Source organism: Onychostruthus taczanowskii, unplaced genomic scaffold (assembly GCF_017590055.1).
Source record: "Onychostruthus taczanowskii isolate IOZ18803 unplaced genomic scaffold, ASM1759005v1 scaffold68, whole genome shotgun sequence".
Lineage (NCBI taxonomy): Eukaryota > Metazoa > Chordata > Aves > Passeriformes > Passeridae > Onychostruthus > Onychostruthus taczanowskii.
This window is the reverse complement of record NW_024504566.1, coordinates 1,884,441-1,905,273: the sequence shown is the minus strand read 5'-3', so window position 1 is coordinate 1,905,273 and position 20,833 is coordinate 1,884,441. Positions and strand designations below refer to the sequence as shown.

General features: G+C 42.9%; 1 protein-coding gene across 1 annotated transcript in view; it reads left to right on the top strand.

The window, feature by feature from the left end:
• The first annotated feature begins 4,875 nt into the window (after positions 1–4,875).
• MET (MET proto-oncogene, receptor tyrosine kinase) overlaps positions 4,876–20,833 on the top strand; it is an 86,772-nt gene continuing 70,814 nt past the window's right edge. Inside the window, exons 1-2 of the mRNA XM_041421062.1 lie at positions 4,876–4,901; positions 5,130–5,192. The gene's annotated coding sequence lies outside the window, so the exon portion shown is untranslated. The remainder of the gene's footprint in view (positions 4,902–5,129; positions 5,193–20,833) is intronic.

The window sequence follows — 20,833 nt, the reverse complement described above, 5'->3', positions numbered from 1 at the left end:
ATGAATATTATACATAGGATTTCTTCACTCTGTAAATATTTTAATTCTGAGTATCATCAGGTTTGTTTTCAGTTATGCAAACAAATCTACTGTTCCAAAGTGGCACATGTTTGGTACTGGGTTTGGAGTTTGTCACTGTGCTTTGCCTGAAGCAGTTCATGCTGAGCTGTGCTAGAAGAGTTCCCTACAGCATGTGCTGGAAAGCCTTTGCTGCTGCAGTGTGAGCTCAGTGAATGCACCAAGGGCTACTGCACTTCTGTCATTTCCAGGGACGTGAACACAAAGACTATTCAGTTTTCCATCACTGAAATTATTTCTTGGGTTTGTTCAGAGGTACCCATTCAGGGATTTAATGTATTTCAACACCACTAGGAAAGGAGGCAAGGTTCAGGTAGGGAGCAGTGAGATCCATACCATCTCCTCCCCTGCCTTCTGGAGGCTGAGGTGCCCCCTCCAGTTAAGCTGATGTAAATCTCAGCTGCTATAAGCCCACCCTCCTCCTGGGTTTCTGACCTCGTCCTTCTGCAGCACTAGCACTCACATTACTGCATAGCAGATGGATTTGAAGAGCTAATATATCTGTAAACTAATCTTTGTTCTTTTGAGTGATTAATTTTTGCTGGATTCCTGAACTTCATGTACCAGTTTCCCATGTGATCACCAAGGCTCTGGGACTGGCACAAAAAGGACACAGAGCCATGGCAATCCAGACTTCAGATGCACTAACCCCACAAACATTTTCCTCCATTTTCAAGAATTACACTTGAAGCATTCACCATTTGGATTTTAGAATTTAGTTGTGGTGTTAATTTACAAGCAGAAAGGCAAACAAGGAGGAAAACCTCATCAAGTGAAACAAAAGACTTCTCTTTACTCAGAAATCACCTATCATCCAGAGTGCAATAGGTGAAAACACCTTATGTTATAATCTGTGTTTCCATACAAATAGAGAACTGCCCAGGGTAGCCTACTGGTGAGAGATTAGGACTTCTAACTGCAGACTTCTATTCTTGGCTTTGCAAGGGACTTTTGCAACCACCAGTCCCAGGCTGAAATTTTCTCCAGTAACATTGTTGACCCTCTTACAAACAAACAGAAAGTACTTATTTAGTTTTCAGAAGCTATGGGCTTAGTTAATAAATGGCTAGATAATAAATGCCATAAAATGCAGTGATGATCAAATCTTTGGAATCTAGAGATCTAAGTAGCAACTGTGATATTTAGCCCAGTTTCCAGAGAGGCAAACAACACCATGGGCATTTTTTCTCCAAAGCCCAACCCCCAGTCAACACTGTCTCCCTGCCCACTGTGTGCTTTTTGAGCCCAGGAAAGACAGATTGTGTCAGAGTGACTTGAAGGGACAAAGTAGTCACAGAAAAATGTGCCTGAGGCACAACCCCTTCCCTGAGCTGCCCCTGGCATTTGCAGGCAGGCTGCCTTCCAGTGAATAAGGGTCTACAGGAAATACAGCTACACGTTACCTCAGCAGGCTGTTACGCTATAATTTTCCCCTTGGATCACTGGTCTGTCAGGCAGTTGAGCTGGGTGGGTTCACCTAAGGCTCTTATTTTGTTTATCAACCTCCAGAGAGACTCAGACTCAGCTATTCTGAGTCCCTCTTGCAGGGTTCTGCGACAGGAAGGTACCTGATACCCACCACCACGAAGCTCAGCTCTAGAGATCTTTGTCTTGTGTGTTCTTAAGCATTAAATTAATTCCTTTCCGCTGTCTTGCTCCTTCTGAAATCATTTACTCATGAGTAAGCTCCACTAAGTCAGAGGTCTCTGGAGCCTCACAATGACATTTGCATTTTATATTTGCTCCCAAAGGTGTGAATGACTGCAGCAGAGGACAAAGAGTAAATCCTCCGATGGTACCATATAGCTGCGGTGCCATGTAGAAGAGTGTGGTTCTCCAGAAATGATTCATGTTTGATTCTGCACTTTTAGAAAATGTGGTTAGATCTGGATTTGCAGAGGTGTTTAAATATATTTTTTTCCTTATTGAAACTAAGTATGAATTGGATACATAAGCCTATAAAATTCATTTTCCTACCTGTAGTTATGATAAATAATCTCTCAGGTTGTCAACAGAAGTCACAATGAAACCCATAAAATCAAAGGGGACATTTTAGTGTGTTGAGATGCACTACTGCCAACACACAGAAATCATCCTGTGTTTTCATTCCTCATGTTTACACTTGAAAGTTTAACTTCAACATAGCCTTGCAATTCATTTTTCTAACTCTGTGTTTGTATTCTTGGACATGTGATAGGGTTTGCTCATCAGCTTCCTATCTCAAAACACGTCAGGGCTGGAAAGCATGTGCCAATACACTCCCCGGCGTGTTCCAGCTCTCTTACTGAACAGATCACCCTCACAGACCCTCCTTCACACTTTTGAATTGCTTTTTCCAGTGCCGTCAGCTTTCTAAAATGTGTCACACCATCTTATGCCAGACTGAAGAGGACCAGCTCCTTTTGGACAGGAGAGAGAGAGATTAGGAAAACCTATAAAGAGATCAGGATGATGACTAAGAAAGTCACAGTTTCTTTTTCACCCATAACTGCACCTTAAAGGTACTTCAAGCCTCTGAGAAGTTGTTCATGGTGCACACATATCATTGCAAGAATGATGAAAGGAGTATCAGATGATTATCAAAGCCTCAGTGCAGTGTCACTGTCTCATAAAACTAACCTAAAATAACATGGCATCAGCATGGTCGAAATGGAAAGGAAACATCTGTTTCTCCTTTTTATGTTAGTGACAATCCATTTGTTAGCTTTAGAATAGCACAGGCTGTCCCACTGATAACAGCCTGGGCACTGGCTGCTCAGCCCAGGCAGGTGCACAGCGAACTCAGGAGCAGGCTGAGAACAGATAATATGAGGGGTTGTCCTTAGGATGAACTCCGGATTTAAATCTTTTTATCACTTTCTTTCAAAACCCTTAAGGCAGATTCTTCCAAATCTGGTGTGGCTGTATGGATGCACAATGACTGACTGATCACTAATTGAAGCCCAGCAAGCAGTACAGTCTAATTGTAGTCATGCTTTTCCCTGGGTGGGGGCTGGCACTGTCTTCCTTTTCTAACTGTTGCTGAGTATTAATTGAAATAAAGGTGATTAAAGTAAATGGACAGATTTCCAGACACTTGAAAGAAATGAGATTACATCAGTCATAAAGTTTAACAGAGATAAGTGCTGAATTCTGCACCTGGGATGGGACAACACTGGATGTAAGGACAGACCAGGGAACAAGAAGCTGGAGACCAGCACTGTGGAAAGGGAGCCAGGGTTCCTGGCTGATGGCAAACTGAATTTGAGTCAGCAGTGCCCTGGCAGCCAACAAGATCAACCATGTCCTGGGGGGCATCACCAGCCAGGCAAGGGAGGGGATTGTCCTGCTCTGCTCAGAATTGGTGCAGCTTCACCTCGAGTGCTGGAAGCAGTTTTGGGCACTACAATATAAGGAAAATATAAAGCTACTAGAGAATATCCAATGAAGATGGTGAAGAGCCTTGAGGAAAAGCCTTATGAGGAGTAGCTGAGGTCACTTGGTTTGTTCAGCCTGGAGAAGAAGAGACTGAGGGAAGACCTCACTGCAGTTACAGCTTCCTCATGAGGGGAAGCTGGGGGGCAGGCTGCCCTCAATCACACATCTGTTTCTGCATAGAATCAGCTTATAGCTAGGTTAGGTGTCTTTATCACTAGTGCCAGCAAGTCCATAGGAAAGAGGGGACAGATAAATTGTGAAAGACTAGCAGAAGATTGGCAGAAAGGTGGCTAACTGCTTTTTTAAAACGTTTTGTTCTGTTGTTTAGCTTTGTCTTTGTACACATCCTGGTGACATCCAAGGTCTAAAACAAATATATACAATATTTAATTTTCCTTACAGAATGTTTTGCTGTAAGATCTGACATTTTCCCATGGTTAATCATGAAACTGGGCAGCATTTCTTACAGTTCCTTGTACTTCACTCACGAAAAACATTCATTGGTTTAAATGGTATGATTAAGGGGAGTAGCGTTGGGGCCAAAAAAGGAAGCAAGCAAAGGCAAAATAGATGTCTCCAGTAACTTCTATTGGAATATGAAGCCTTTCACTTAAAATCTGGTTTAAATCAGTAGCTGCTGAAACTTGTTACCAGAAAAAAAAGATGGATCCTTTGCTGCATGCCCCAGTGTTGAGACTCACAGTCTCTCAGCAGCTCCACAAGTGTACATTGCACAGGCAGTATTGCTGAGTGACTCAGTTTCTCAGCGCCTCTGAAAGATGAAGTCATCATGTGCTTTGCAAACCTTGTGAGGGAGCAACCCCAACCTGTTTAGTACAGTTTAGTACCCTGTAGGAAGCACATATGGGGGAAGATAGCTACTTGATAGTCTATATAAACTGAGGTCATTTGTTTGAATTACGTGTGGATAGACATTTAAAGCACAGTCAGCACCGACACCACGACAGTGCAATATGGGCTAAATTTCTTCCTTACTACACAGCCTGGGGAGGTCTCAGGACAAGCCCAGGGGTGCCCATATCTTGACCTCTCAGGGTTAGGCTTTAGCATCACTGACATCTGACGGAGAGTGCCCAGCGGCTGGGAGTAAGGAGGGAGGCTGTGCCACTGGTACCCACTTGGCCTGAAAACGCCGAGGTGCAGGACAAGGTCCACCAAGGGTCCCCTCCTGGTTTTCCCCATCTGGAGAGCGACAGCCATCCCGCCTGCCCCCGGGCTGGGGGCGCCTGGCCGGGAGGGACGAGGGGAAGAAAGGAGGGGAGGGGGAGCGAGAGAAGGAGGCCCCCCTCCCTCCTTCCCCCCACCGCGCACCCGGGCTCCTGCGATGTGGTGAGTCACAGGCAGGTCAGGACCGCGCCGGAGGGGCGGAGGGAGCGCGGGGACCGGCTGATTTACCGCTGGGAGCCGCCAGCAGCGCGGCGGAGGCGCCTGAGGGAAGGGCGCGGAGAGCCGCCCCGCAGCCCAGGTGCCGTGCGGGAGGGAGGGAGGGAGAGACGCCCCTGCCCGCCGGGGCGCGCAGCCCCTGCCGCCCCAGGTAGGGACAGCGGCGCGGGGCTGGGGCTGGGGCCGGGGACTGGGCCGGCTGCCGGGCCAGGAGCGCCGAGCCAGCCCAGCCCGCCGGGCTGCAGCGCTCGCCCCTCCGGCGGTGGTGCCGGCGCGCAGCCCGCTCCGCCGCGGTAAGGACCGGCACCCGTGGGGGGACGCGGGGAGCGAGCGGAGCCGGCAGCGGGGGCGGACGGGCAGCGGCACGGTGCTGCGCCGAGCCCCGCCCGGGAACTTCGCGGGAGCGCGGCAGCCGCCGCCGCTCTCCCGGGGCGGGCCGGGCGCCGCGGGGGCAGGTGATAGCGGAGCGGGGCTGCCGGCCGGCCCCTGCCCCGGCCGGGCTCCGCAGGGTGGGCGCCGGGACCGGGTACGCAGCGGCGCTGCCGCGGGCGGGGCAGCGCTCCGCGGGGCAGGGCAGCGCTTCCCGGGCAGCGCTCCGCGGGCAGGGCGGGCAGCGCTTCCCGGGATGCTGTCGGCAGCGCCCCTTGGCCGCAGCCGGAGCCGCTGCCCCTCCCGCCCCTTCCCGCTCTGCGGGCGCGGCGGGAGCGCGGCGCGGGGCAGTGTCCGGCAGTGCAGCCTGGAAGTTCCAGCTCGGAGGCGGCGGCTCCGCTCGTGTGGTGGCCGGTCCGACCGCCTGCCGTGAGGCGCAGGGTGAGCCTGCGGGATTCCCCAAGTTGGGGATGTGTACTTTATGGTTGCGCGGGGTTCACAGTTTTCCTTGCGGTATGGCCTTTTTGCTGTTGTTGTTGTTGTTGGGGTTTGTTTTGGGTTTTTTTTTTCCCCCATTTTTAAAAGCAGAATTTGCTTCGAACGGTAAACAAATCGCAAAGGGCTCATATAATGGCATTCCACCGCTGTTTCCATGTCAGCATTAAATTCTCTGGTCTTAGGCTTTATAAAACTGAATGCACTCCTTAGAAATTGGAAGTTTTGCGCATACATCAGTAGGGATTAATAATCAAATACCAGTGTTGTTTAACAAACTGTGCGTTTGTAACCTGTAGGAGGTTTATTCAAGCTGCAGTGCATGCTTTTCCCGAAGAACCTATGCCCTGTGCGATAGTTCATTTGCTTTCATCCCACAGGTGCTTTTTTCATTGTCCAGCTGCAAAAAGAGGATGGTGTCTCTTTTTTGTTGTCTTTTTATTTTAGATCTGAGAGGTTTGGATTCATAATCAGGCAAGATAAAGTGTCTCACATGTTTCTCAGAGAGCTGGTTTAATGTTTACAGATCATACACTGCAAGAGCAAAAAGCTAGCCTTTGGCAGGGGCTGCATGTTGAAAACAAAGTAACTTGGAGAATGACTGTATCACTTGTTCTTTGTGCCCTAATCCTTCTTCAGCGCTGTATAATTCTTTTTCTGTCTTCTAATACAAACGGAATCATTTGGAAACTGGGATATTTTGTAAAATGTTCATCTTGCTATTTAGAGAAGGGAGAGTCAACTTCTGTGCCTTTTTGGTGGAGAGGGAATGAATTGTCTTTATTATCCTATAAGGATTCTCTCTTTTCCCCCCCCCCCCCTTCTTTTGCCCCCTTTTTTTCCTTTTTTTGTTGTTTTTTATTATTTTTCCCTTTTTTCCTATTTTTTTTTTTCCTTTTTCCCCTTCTCTTCAGAGGTTAACCACTGCATAGCAGCTCTTTACTGGTAAGCTAAAGTGGACATATTGTGGCTGGGGAGGGGTTCATGGACGTGTTATTTGCTCAAGTGTAGATGACAGTGCAGCCATAGATGGATGGGAGCTCACTGAGTCAGGGCAAGGCAGCCAGAAAGCCAAAATTCAGCAGAGGTTCAATGAAAAGCTCATGAAAGCAAAACTAGTAGCAAGTGTTGTCTTCCCAGTACTGCCTTTCCCATCCTGATTCTCCTGCATTTATGGTTTCTGCTACCTTAGCTGATGACCTGTAATCTCTTCTTGCTTGTCCAGTGCAATCAAAGCGGGCAACCTGCCTACTCTCATTCTTCTATCATCTGCAAATATCTGCTCTGTATTTTTCAATTCAGAGGAGAAATTCAAAGCCTGCTGCCTCCCAAATCTGGCTTCCAGAACTCCAGAGACTAGCTGGCACAGCTGGCTGCAGTGTAAGAGCAGCAGTCTTGCCTTCACAGCCACAAAGGGAAACTGATGCCGGCAGCGTGCTGTGCTGGGGTAGCCAGAGAGGCAGAGCTGCAGCAGTGGGAGTCACAGAGCACTGGGTGATCTGCTTTGTGCCATCATTGCTTTGTGGTGGGCATGTGTCTAGACTTTATTTGCTTCAGGCAGAAAGCAAGGAGAGGTCCTCCATCTCCATCTGTGTTTGTGAAATATCTAGTGTAAGAGAAATCCTGCTTGGGCTCTCTCAGCACTACACATCATTTCTTGAACAAGAAAGGGATAGGGTAGCTGAACAGCATTCTCTGAAACTACAGAAACACGAAATTCAGTAGGGAGTGACAAGGATCTATTTGGTGCAAAGCATAAGGAATGTGTGCAGTGTGTGACAATTCAAGCACACCTTGCTAGGATTTTGGGTGGCAACACCACCTTTGTGGTGGGCTCCTGTGAAACCCTGATGTCCAGGCTTTCTGCCTCCCTGTTGCTACCTTGCTGTCTGTTCTTTGAGCTGGTGGCACAACTTCATGTTCATTAGGCTGTCACCCTCAGATGAACCATCAGTGTGTGCATCTTCTCTGCTGTGGCCACAGTTGGTGATTTTGCTTCCTCTGCAAAGGCTGTATTTGGTAATTAAACCTGTGCAATGCACAGTGGTGGTCATGCCACATTGCCCCAAGCAGCATGCCATCACCAAGGAGGCAGGGCCACAGCTCCTTGCAGGACTCTGAGGATGGCATCTTTTTGCTACAGCCAAGATGAGGAGGTTTCTGTTGTTCCCTTACAAAAATGATGTGTTTTTCTTGGCAGTGACTTTAAAAATCTCTGTCTCATACATAGCGACTGATGCAAACATGTTAGCAGAAGCCATTTTTAAATCAGTTTCCTTACCCAGGGGAAATGTAGTATAGACAGGGCCTTCAGGAAACGAATAATTAGGTGACCTTTTTCCCCCCAGAATATCAGGTCTGTTTTATGTAGAGCTGTTTGAAGTCACACAAATTCTCATTACTCTCCAAATCTCTAACCTTGCCTTGTTTAAGATACCTTTTAGGAAATCAAATCAGTGTTTCAATCTAATTTCCAAAGGCATTCAAACACATGGTATGTGTGCTAACTTGTTTCCTCTAGCATTAACAAATCTAGCAAATTGCCAAGCTATTTGCCTTGAGGAAAACTATGATGTTGTACAAGAAGATAATGTATTTTTTCTTTCCAATTTTAAACATTAGAAAAAGAAAAGAGAGGTAAAGTTATCAGACCACGTTAGTCCAGGATATAACTCCTTTGAAGCAAACAGTGTTCCCAAGTAGATTGCCATGGTTTTTGATCTGTTCTGGGACTTTTTAGTCACGCTGTGATCTTTTTCAGTCACTTGATGTGGCTGGATGGAGACTGAGTCCTCTTGGCTCAGATGGACTTTCATTGAATTAGTTGCAATTGAGTAAACCAAATATGGAAGTGGAAAATAGAAATGGAGATAATTTGAGGGGCTTATAACCCTCAAATTTTAAGAATTTTATAATGCTTGTATTTGAAGGAGAGGCTGTGTACATAAGCCAGGCACAAGGGTGTGTGTGGGGCAACAGTAGCAGTGAATGGTCTGAAACCTCTCCTCTGCCTCTCCTCCCAGCACACCAGTCTCCAGGGAAGCAAGTGCTCCAGAACATTTAATTTTTCAAGCAATTGTCAATAACAGAAGAGTTTCTGCAGTGCTGAAGAGTTTAATAAGCTTAAAATTCTTAACCAAAAATACAGCGCATACAATACTCTTGCCTCTTGGTGTCTGGGGTGGTTAGATTTGTGACCTTGTGGTGTGCCCTTGCACCCTACCTGCCACAGCTGAATCTCCTTCAGCGGGTAGAGGTGGTGAGACAATAGTAACAAGGTAGAGGTGGTAGAGGTGCCTACAATAGTAACAGGGCTGGACCACCGTGAATTTAGGCAGTAAAGTTACAGTTATTTATGAAATACAGTGTTAAGGTTTCTGGTTTGTTTTTTCTGTGCATCTTACAGCTCTGATAGTCTCTTCTGCTTGTCCCAAGAAAATTAACATGCAATTGTCCTTTTGTATGGAAGGCAGCAAAAGGTTCGTGTTTGAATTCATGATAAATTTGATTGCAAATGCACGGGGACGGAAAATTGGCAAATGCTTTCAGAAGATTTTCATTTTGCTCAAGTGTTCACACCATGGCCATTACCATGGTATTTGATAGCTATCCCCCTCATTGTGTACCTTGCAGCTTTACCCTCACACTGAAGGGTCACACTGGCATATCTTTTTTTCCTGGAGTCTTACAGAAGTAACAATTTTTTATGTAAGTTTCTTTCCTTTGCTGCACTTCCTTCATTTTGATGTTTATACAGCTAAACAGTTTCAAAATCTTTTTGACATGTATGGTTACCATTTCTGTGAGGGATCAGTGACCTAGCTTGATAAATTTAAAAGTTCAGCAATAAACCTAAATATGTGACATTTATTGAAATTAATTCTTTGCCATGGAGCTACTTTCTTTCAAAAATATTGAGAACAGTAAGGGATTGCATCTGCAATTTGATTAAATCTACAGTTGTTACCATTTGCCTTCTGAAAATTGATTCCCTCCCCTCCCTGTCCCCCAGTTTGACATGCTTATTGATTAAAAATTCTGCACTGGCCTAAGCCAGCATATATTTTTTAGTGTTTGTGTGCTTCCCATGCAAGTTCAGACAGGCTTTCAACTGTGGAAACCTACTCTATTCCTAGACTATTGGAAATGGTAAGGTTCCTTAGTAATTGTTTTAAACTATATGATGACACATCTTTGAACCCCATTGTACGAAGGAAAAATACCTTCTGACTGGAGAGAGGTTTCCTGTTTATGTGTGTGTTTGCTGGAATTAAGCCTTCCCCTGTGTGTTGGCTGAGTATTTTTTTGTAATCCAAAATGGCAACACAGCAAGTCACCTCCAGAGTTTATTTTTTGGACAGGATACAGGTCTTTTATTTCCAAAATAGCATGTCTCTGGAGTTGATGATGAAGTACAGGGGCCTCTCAGTTACACTTCTACAAGCAGACTCAGTTAATTGAGGAGGCACACTTATAGAGACAGCTAGATTTAAGCAACAAGTAATTAATTTTTATTGACAATTTTATGCTATGTAAGTTGTTCACTTCCCACACAGGAAGTTTTTTGCTTCAGCCAGATTTTCTTTCAGCATAAGGATATCAAATTTGCCAAATATATAATTTATTTTATAAAATGGCTAGAATCGTAGCTTTGGTTGTCACTGAACAGTCACATAAAATTCTCTGCTTCTCTTTAGAAGGAGCAGGCCAGCAGGTGGCCTCCAGCTGGTAGCCCTACTGCAGGGGATGGCATGGAATACCTGAAGGGTTTTCAGCTGTTTACATATGGGCAGGTGACCAAAAATACAGCGCATACAATACTCTTGCCTCTTGGTGTCTGGGGTGGGTAGATTTGTGACCTTGTGGCGTGCCCTTGCACCCTACCTGGGTAGAGGTGGTGAGACAATAGTAACAAGGTAGAGGTGGTAGAGGTGCCTACAATAGTAACAGGGCTGGACCACCGTGAATTTAGGCAGTAAAGTTACAGTTATTTATGAAATACAGTGTTAAGGTTTCTGGTTTGCTTCACATAATTCTCATTTTAAACAACTGTCTGGGACTGGGAGAAACCTGGACTAATGGACTGATTACACTGAGCATTTGTTAGGGCTGAGAGCCACATGGCCCTGGTGTGGGATGTCCACACCCAGCCCCAGCTTTGCTGGCTGCTACCCCTGCCCACATCTGCCAGAGCATGCCCTCAGCTGAATTCCATCCCTTTATCACCCACCACAAACACTCAGACCTCCAACAACACGTGGGTCTTAGGAAACTGGCTTTTTTTACCTGCTTTTGTGGTTGTGCCACTTTTCTGGTAAGAACCCTGAGCGAGATTGTGGCCTCGTGGTTGTCCCTGGGAGTTTTGTCACTGACTCTTCATGGACACTCAATTTAGCTCTGCTTCTGTGTGTGTCTGCACCATATTTGAAAAATGGATTTCTGCTTCTCTGACTTTAATAGAAAGTTGGTGTATCTGTTTTGACATAAAATTTTTCTCATTAATAGCTGTACAAATTGTTAAGTCCTGCAGGAACTATCTACTTTCATCAACTTTCATTGTGAAAAAAATGCTTTCTGAGCATGTTTAATGGGTTATATGAAAACAATTATCATCTACAGTTAGAATTCCAAACTTATTTAATGTTTCTTAACTTAATGGGTTTTTTTGTTTCTTTGTTTATTTTTTTAGTTTGTTTGAGCTGGATGCTCAATCTCACCTTTCTTTTACTTTGTTTTGAAACTAATCTAGCTAGTGAGATTTCAAGCTAGATAGAGGTCTATTGTGCCATATAAATGGCTAGAGACATACATGGCTTTTTATTGGTTTTTTTTTTGTTTTATTGTTTTGTCTTTGGCTGTATCATAAATAAGAGTGTGTTTTGGATTGGTTGACCCAAACTAAATCACTAAATTTTAGGACCATCACAGAGATTAATTAAGACATTGGGATTTGCTTCTCCCCGCTACACACCCACATTGTGGATGATCCTGTGAGGATAAAAGTAGCAAGTTTCCAAGTAAGCCCAGCATTCCAGGCAGGCCCAGAGAAAAGTCCCAAATCAGTGGATTGCCCCAAAGCATGACTAGAAAAGAACAAACTAAAACAACTCCACAAGCTTCATTTGTCTTAGATGTATTCTGGGGTAATTCGGACTTGGATTGTTCTCTATCTTTGAGACTGTTCTACATTCAAAATTGTATTAGGATTTCTGTTATGGGAATTGCATATCTTTTTATCTATTGCTATTATATATCCTGATAGCTGTTATGGGTGTTATTATATGGGTATTATTATATATACTTTCATGTGCCTTCTCATCCAAATAGATTCTGTTAGGTCTGAGAAAGCAGGATAAAAGAGAGCAAGGCAGCTTTGCTGGAGAAAATGAGAGGTATTGGTAGTTGAATTAATGGTAAAAGTTGATTAATTGCCCTCTCCTGATGTTACTGAATATATTAAATAAGTTACTTTAATTATATTCAGTTTTCCTGTCTATTTCTAGAGAAAGGGTACTAATTTTACATGTTACACATTACTGTCTTGTAAAACCTTTCCTTAAACTCTTTAGGTTTATTGCTTTTGCTCTTTGGATTAGAGGCCAATATTTTTCCTGAGGGAAAATGTTCCTTGCTAATACTCAGTATTCAATATCATTCTTACAAATGCCCAAAGCTGAAGTACAAATATATATATATATATAATTGCAATATTAATAATCTTTTAAAGAGTAGGTAGAATGCAAAGAGTAATAGGCTCCAGTAAGCAGTGAGCCAATGTGGAGCTCCCTGTGTGATAAAGCACTTCTGCATCAGAGAAAATAATCCAAATTTCACCCTAAAAATGTATTTACCATACATTTAGATGAGTGGAAAATGTTCATGTTTGAAGATGCAATTTACCTTGCAGCAGATGATTGAAAACTATCTTAACTCTTTAACTCTTCTGATGAAGGAAAAGAAAACTTTGGTGAATGAAAACTTTGAAGACTTTACTTTTGCCTTCCTATACATGTTCAAGGATGGAGTGCTGCATGATAATGAGTTTTATCACTGTGTGTGTTTGAGCACTTTCAAATAGTAAATGGGGGTGTTTCCCCAGGAGGCAGGTGCCTTTAGTTAAAGTCAGGGTGTAAATTCTATCATCTTCAGTGGAAACTATGCAAGAGTTGAAAACAGAGGACCCAGATGTGCACTGTGTTTTTATGCTTTACTTTGATTTCTTCATTTCCTAGTATTTAGGGTATATTAAGCCTATTGCAGTGAGAATCTGAAATTCCCAAATGTCTGTTTTGCCTGGTATTGTAAACGCTGGCCTTACAAACAAATTACCAGAGTACATGACATGGTGGCAAGATTTCACTGTGTCCTTTTCCCTTCTCAGAGGATTAAATAGCTCATTTTCTGGGAATGTCCTCTCCTGTGACATTTTCAAGACCTTGTCAACTCTCCACCATAAATTTCCACAATGGGAAAATCCTATTGAATCTAGCATGGGAACCTTACTATAAGTTTCTGAATTATCCTATGAAATTTAATATTCAATCTGTTTGTGCTTCAGAACTGCATGTTAAAATCTCATTACATTTTATCTTCCATTAAATCCCATAGAATTCAGTTATTATTTCTATCAGATTACATTCGATTTTTGTTCTTTTTATCCTGACCTTATGTATACAAACGAGAGGGATTGCAAGGCCTGTCCATTTGTGAGAAAGGGATGATTCTCTCCTTCTCCTGGTTGCATTCAAAAAGACTTAACCAACAACAGTCACCTTTTTTGTTTCCCTGGGTGACTATGGAAGGCTACAGAGAGGAAGTGTTCTGAATGCAGAACATGCTAATAGAAGCTGAGAGAGGCGAGATCCAGACAGAAGGTAAGTAAAGTCAGCACAAGTGTACATGAAATCACAAAAATCATTAATGACATTCTAATTGCGGAACTGAAGCCTGTGATTTTCATGCAGTGTTAAAAAAAGGGAAAATACCTTGTGTGGTCATTTTCAGTTAGAAGGCCTCTTTTCCAATTCTGTGGAGTTTTTTCCTTCCTTCTGAAAACATGTTTACAAAACTACGTATGTATTTGTTTATCTTCAGATGTAAGGTGCCATGATAAAATCAGCTGGGGCAGAGCTCAGAGATAACTTTGCTGCTTCTTGAAGATGGCCAAGTTGCATTTTTGTTTGTTTGTTTTCAAACTGAGAAGTTTTCATATAACATACTTTGAAATAACTTATTTTATGGAAATAATGCCACAATTCTCTTGTCGGTGAAACACAAGCTGAGCCAACCTCTGTCTGCAGGTAAGCAGGAATGACTTAAAAATTCCTCTTACTGCAGTGGGCGAGGTCCCTGCTTATCTGAGCAGAGTCTGTGCACCCAAAATCCCCTGCAGGGCACAAAAGTAAGGTAACAACCAGTGAATTGTTTTCACAGTATAAAAAGCCTTTCAGGAAGCAGCAAGGAGCAATAAGAGGTGGCTTAAAAATAAGAAAGTTTCCCAGCTACAAGAGGGAAATCTAAAGTTATGTTATTTACTGAGACCACCATCACATGCTATTAACAGGGGTAAAAGCCCATCAGTCAAATATTTGACTACTCATGGCTTATAGGGATTTCAAAGACTTATGGTAATGCCTGTGTCCATTAGCTAGTTACTTAGAAATGCAGCGTTGGTTAATTCAGCCTTTCTGTAAAGAGTAATTATTATCTTCATTAACAATATATAAGATTTTAAAGATTTACTGTTCTGCACCTATTATTCCTGTTACGTCTTCTACATCTCAGTATTTACCCTCTATCATCTATTGCTCATTTTAAATGAGGTACTATTGAGATTCTGTCATTGCCACTGATCTTCTGTCTTTCAGCCTGTCTTAAGCACCCTGTTCTCTGTCCTTAGTCAGCTCAACTATCACAGGAATCAATGAGAGTAATGATTGCACAGAGCCTGTGGAGTCAAGTCTTGGAAAAGATGATGGCTTCACAGTGAAGGAATGTAGCTTATCCTGCTCTAGCTTAGGTCCAAAACCAGGCTTTTGGGTGAATGCAAGGTGTGTAAGGGTTGAGATCTGTCCATCCTCACCCCAAACATCTGTATCTTGTTCAAATTTAATATGATTAAGTGAATAATTATTAATCATAAGTAGTCCATATTTTTTTTCTGAACACAACACACATGGTGCTAATAAGTAATACAATATAATTTGAATATTTTAGTAGGAGGAGGGATGTAAAAGAAAATGTTCCTGCTAAATGACAGTGACCTTTGTTCAGTGCTCAAAATATTGAATTAAATATCAACTGTTTAGTAAAACATCACGCTCAGGAGCAATTGTTTCACTATAAAGTCCTAAATTAAAAACATACATTTACAGACCAATTTCCAATTTTACCACTACCATTTTATTTTTCTTTTGGATAAACAGACCAAGCTTAATATTATGGGGAAAATCCAGAGAGGCTGCTTTGGCATCTCAGTTGGGGTTTAGAGTGAGTTCAGGGCACAAGTCCAATAAAGGGATCTAAAAATCTAACACTGGCCACAAAACTCTCAGGTGCTTAGATTAACCAGTGTCAGCATTTTGTGCTGAATATTCCCTGGATCTCACCTGAGCTGGAGTTCTGGAAGAGAAGGCAGAGCAGTAAGAGCCTCTCAGTGCTGGCTGGGTTACAGCTCCCAGCCAAGCTCCTTTGCAGTGCCAGACAGGATGGAGCCAGGCACGGGTCCTGCTGCTGACAGGCAGCCCCAGCCCCACGCGCCATCCCCTCTCCTCCTCCCAGCTGGCTTGGCTCCAAAGCATCAGGACACCTTTGCCCAGGAGGACTCACATTCCACCCTCTGCGTCTTCCCAGCAGGACAGGAAGAGGAGGAGGAGAGTGAGGAATGGCCATGGGGTGGTGGATTGCTGGGTCTCATGGCAAAAGGGCAGGAGAGTGCAGGCAGGGGCTGCAGAGAGAGGGCAGGGGGCAAAAGCAGCAGAGCCAGTCCCAAGGCCCATATTTAGACCTTTGGCCAGCCTGTTCATGCAGGGATGAGGACCATGGTTTTAAATCAGCCCCTTTGTGGCAGGCACCATCCTACAGCTCAGCCTTTCTCTGCCATGCCTGTAGTGCTATCAGCACTAAGTCTTCTGCGTTTTGGAGGTGTTTTGTAAGAATGGATTCATTATCCTCATTTCACCCCTACGAGAAAGGTAAATACCCTCTTGAAGTTTGGAAACAGCCTCTTTGCTTATCTCACAGACTCCTTAACTGGCTCCAGATTTCCAAAGGAAGCATTCCAGGGTCTGAACAAGTCCAAAACCTTGTTCTGGGCCCAGTATAAATGAGAACCTCTGAAGAGCAACAGTTGCACATTTAAGCTTCCCAGGTCTCTTCAAATGAGGGAAGAGGACAGGCTGAAAGAAAGTAAATGAACCAGCTGAAAAATCCTTTCAGAAACAAGTACACAAAAAGAGATCCCATTAGCATGAAAAAACTCAGAGTGTTCAGCCATCCCTGAACTCCTTCTTCAAACTATTGAGTTTTTCAGCATCTTCTGAAGGTCAACACAATATTTCAAAATAAAAACTGTGGCTGACGGACCCTTGCTGAGGGACATCTGCCAAAAAAAGGGAGTTGATGCTGCTACAGATCAGCCACTCTCCTGATTGCAGCTGTGACACTGTTGCCTCTGGTGAGAGCCAGGATGTCAGATAGGCTGATCCCAGGCCATTCCGGGATTTATGAAGGCCAATTCCGTAAAGTCCTTGGAAGGCGATCATGAATCACAGGTTCGCAGCGAGGCAGCGGTCATGCCAATGAGTCGTCATTAACTCCCTTTCTAAACTGAGTGAAAGTAGGGCATCAGTTAAAGTGCACTGCAATAGCATAAACTCACAGTGACAAAAGCGAGGTCAGCATTAAAAAGAAAAGGTCATAACCCCCTAACCAAACACAGATGGGAAATGAACACTATCCTTGACATTGCTCCTATTTGATTATCAAAAAGCTGCTATGAAGCTAAGTAGACCATCAGGTTATTAACTTTGGTATCAGATTATGTATGAAGCTGGGGCATGAATAAAGACCCCATTGCTTTCACTAGCAAATTTACAAACACAGCCAATTCAGTTTTGTTTGTAGCTGTTTTGAGTGTTTGCACCACATTTTCACTTGGGGCAAAGACCACCAAAGCTTTGCATAGAGGTGGTTTGTGTTTGGCAGGGCTGATTGTCTCAAACACAGCATTACACAATCATTGTGGAGCCAGCATGAGCATGGAAGGAGTGCAGTCTGCTTTCCAACACTGAGTATACATGCAGACAAAGCACAATACCAACCAGCTCCCCCCACAAAAGTTCCTAGATGCAAGGAGATGACTTGGAGGCAACTTAAAGTCCTCTGCACAGTGCTGACACAGGTCCACAAGCAGAGCTTTTTCTTGTTTTTTCCTTTCCCTGGATAAGCCACCCCCAGCAGGCTGAGTAAAGGAGAGCTGAGGGTCTCATTCCAGCCTTTGGGCCAGTTCTCCAGATCTGTGAGCCCATCTCAGTCATACACATGTGCTGATCCTGCTGGGACCCTACACAGTTTGACCATGACATCTCAGCTTGACGAGCTGTGTATCAAGCAAGGCATCAGCAACCTTTTGGAAATCCTTGACCGTAAGTTTGGTTGCTAATTTGCCTTGTAGGTCTTGGAGACACATTAACTGAGAGGGGTGAAGTCATGGCACACAGTGGCATGCTTTATGTGTGCCCACCAAGCAGAAAGCCGCTGCCTGACCCCATCCCACCAGCTCTTTCAGAGGAAAGAATGGAGCCAGCACAATTTCTTTTGCCTAGTATCCTAGGTACTTGTACCACACCTTGGAAGAATTCAGGGACTTCTTGGGTTTTAGTTGCTGATATTATTATATTTATTATGACATTAAAATGAAACTTGGTAATTTGGTGGGCGTGTAGATCCATTGGTACCATTCTAATAAAACATACCTTATCATCATTATTTTGGTACAGTTGCCATATATAATATACTTTACCATCTATATCTATTGACATATAGAACTTTTTCTTTTTTTTGTTTTAACAGATTAATGTTTGGCTGTGAAGAGTTATTATCTCAGGGACTCCTAAGAACCATTAGCAGCAAATGACAATTAAACTGCAGGAAATGTCCTGCATCAAGATCATTCATAATTGCTGTTAGAACATTTAGATCAAATCTGTATGCTGTCTTGGTTACTCATGGCTATCTGCCTTTTAATCTTTTTCATTTTTATGACCCATGCCATTCCTTTAATTATCACAGTATGGAAGGCTGTCAGCTTTACAAGACAGGAAAGGCTTCCAAAATATGCTCTGCATTTCAATACTAGAATTCAGGTAGATAGCTGTTATAACCATAAAACATAAAGTAGGAAGTCTGAGTGCTGAGACTAGTTGAGGGAATTGAACTAAAACTGTGCTTGCAGCCAGGTTTGCCAGCTTGGCTCTTTACAAAAGGAGGAACTACATTCCAAGGAAATCACACTGTTCCCATTCAGTACAGACAACCACAAAACGCTCAGACTCATGCAAAAAGTTGATCAACAGGATCAACTCAGAAATGCAAGTAAGTTGCTTTTCCTACTATGAGGTGTTTCTGCAACACCAGAAACAAAGCCTTAGATCTTTATGCAAGCTTGTGTGATTTCCTCAGTCCACCAGGGTGTGTGTGCATTTATCTCAACTCACTAGAAGTTGATGAAGGCCTTTGCTTTGCATATGTAGTGAAAATAGATAAGAGATTAATTAGTCTGTTCAAACATGGAAAATTTGAAGTGACCCCCAAATATCTTCATATGCACTAACCTGACCCAGAAAATCAATATTGCCTTGTGTTGTTAGTCATGACGTGGACTGTGTCAAGCATAGCATGTTACTTTACTCACACACACATACCTCTTCTTCTGCTTGTACTGAACCTTTGGACTGAGCAAGATGTTCATATGTCAGTCATCAGGCTGAATTTGCTGCAGATACCAATCTTAAATCTATGATAGGACTGGGTTTATTTTATTTCAGTTGTAGTGGTAAAGAGCCACAGTAACATCACGTTATTTTCTTACTGAAGTTCCACAATTGCTAACTTGCATCTCTGATGAGCAGGATGAAACAATTGTGTTGTTCAAAGTTTGCTTTCTATTTTCCTGTTATTGCTAAATAATACAATAGTTTTCTTTTAAATCCTCCCATCCTTATCATCCAGATGTGGAAAGCTGTGCTTTTCTATTTAAAGACCCAAATCCATCTGCAAATATAAGCATGAAGAAACAGTGAAGGTTCTACCTTATTTGGTGTATTTCTCTGGTTTTCAGTTATTCTATCTATATTCTGAACTTCTAGTCCATGTTCTTTGTGGAATTGATTCCTCAGCCCTTAAAATGAGTACTACTTTCTCACGAGAAATTTATCTCAATTGCAAGAAATGCTGTATCCCACCTATTAAATTAATCTTTTTGAGCAATATATAGCTCTTGATTGGTTCAACTCATTTGTAATATGTCAGTGAATGTTTGCTGAGGTTCATTACAAAAGAGCCAGTAGTGCCATTGTAGCCCATCACAACAAAAAATGATTAAATAAATCCAGTTGTGCTAGAGACCCATGACATGAGTTGGCTTTAGGATGTTAAGTTCTGAAGCAATTCAAATAAAATGCTCTACTTCACTGCAGGACACCCCCAAAAAATGCCAAATGAGTGTAAGAATGGTATTTTCTCCACTGAAAAGGCTAGATTAGTGTTCTTGTGGTTTAAAGCCTGTTAAAAATAAATGTGCTAGACAACAAAAATGCTTCTTTTGATAGCTGCTGTCATTTGTAAGGGTATATTAGACCCAGTAATGGACTATGTATATTAGAGAGTGTGTTTTATGCAGGGATAATTTAATTTTTTTTATGTGTTTGAATATTGTAAGGAAAGGCTTACAGATCAGTTGAACCTGCTAATGAAAGCAATTTCTTCTGACACACATGGCTGCACTGTGTATGTAGGGGATTTAGTTAATGGTAGATCCTCCAGCAATTGCCTAGTCTGTGCCCTGCCCAACAGTTCTTCCCCATCAGCCATCTGCATGCACACACACCTCTGAGAATAAAAATAACAAATAGAACCCTCCCAGCTCTGCTATGAATGAATTTATAACCTAAATCACTGATGATAAGTACTTTGACTCTATGCTCTGGAAAGCTGAATTGTGCTAGAGTGCATACCATGCTGTAGGAGAAATAATGTTGCCACCCTAGTCAGGATGAGTGACCTAACCTAGAGCTGAAATAGTGCTGAAGACAAGGGAACATGAATTTTAACTCAGATTAGCCATTTGAATTCAGGGATAATTTGTATGTTTGCTGCTGTCTTACTCAATTTCCTTGTTCTCTCTGTTGTCTTAAGGTAACTAAGTTCAGATTTAAAACCTTTTTTTTTTACCTCTGAACTTAGAAAACAGGTCATCCTCACTAAGCGTTTTAGATATACTCAACCTTGTGTACAGATGCAATTGGTTAATTGAAAATTCTGATGAAGACACATCCATTGTGAGCTTTATCTGTTGAAGCTGATGCCAGTGCTGTGGCAGATTTGCAACAACTGATTAAAGTTGGATGAATGGAGCTGTTATCACCCCCTCTCATTTTCCCTGTCCTCTTAAATGATGATGTTCTCTCCATGGCACAGCCTCTGAACCACAGGGAATCAGGTCCTGCGCTGGCACAGATTTTAGTCCAAAATAGCAAAGCAAACTGAAGTCTCAGGAGGAGTAGTCACTAGGGTTATTCTATATAAATTTGCCACCTCAACTCTGTCAGAGACCAAAGTAACAAGATATACTCTCTCACTGGAAAAAGTATAAAACCATATTATCAGCTTTAAAAAAGGCAAAAGGCTACCATTTGCTGACAATGGAGTTTTTGGAACATGAATTAACATGGCTCTGCTGTCACCTAACCTGAAATGACCTATCTTAGGACTAAATATGTTCTTGTACAAACACTCCCTCAGTGGGATAGAGGACCCTGCCATTTCCTTTTCTGTAATAAAGCAAGGAAAA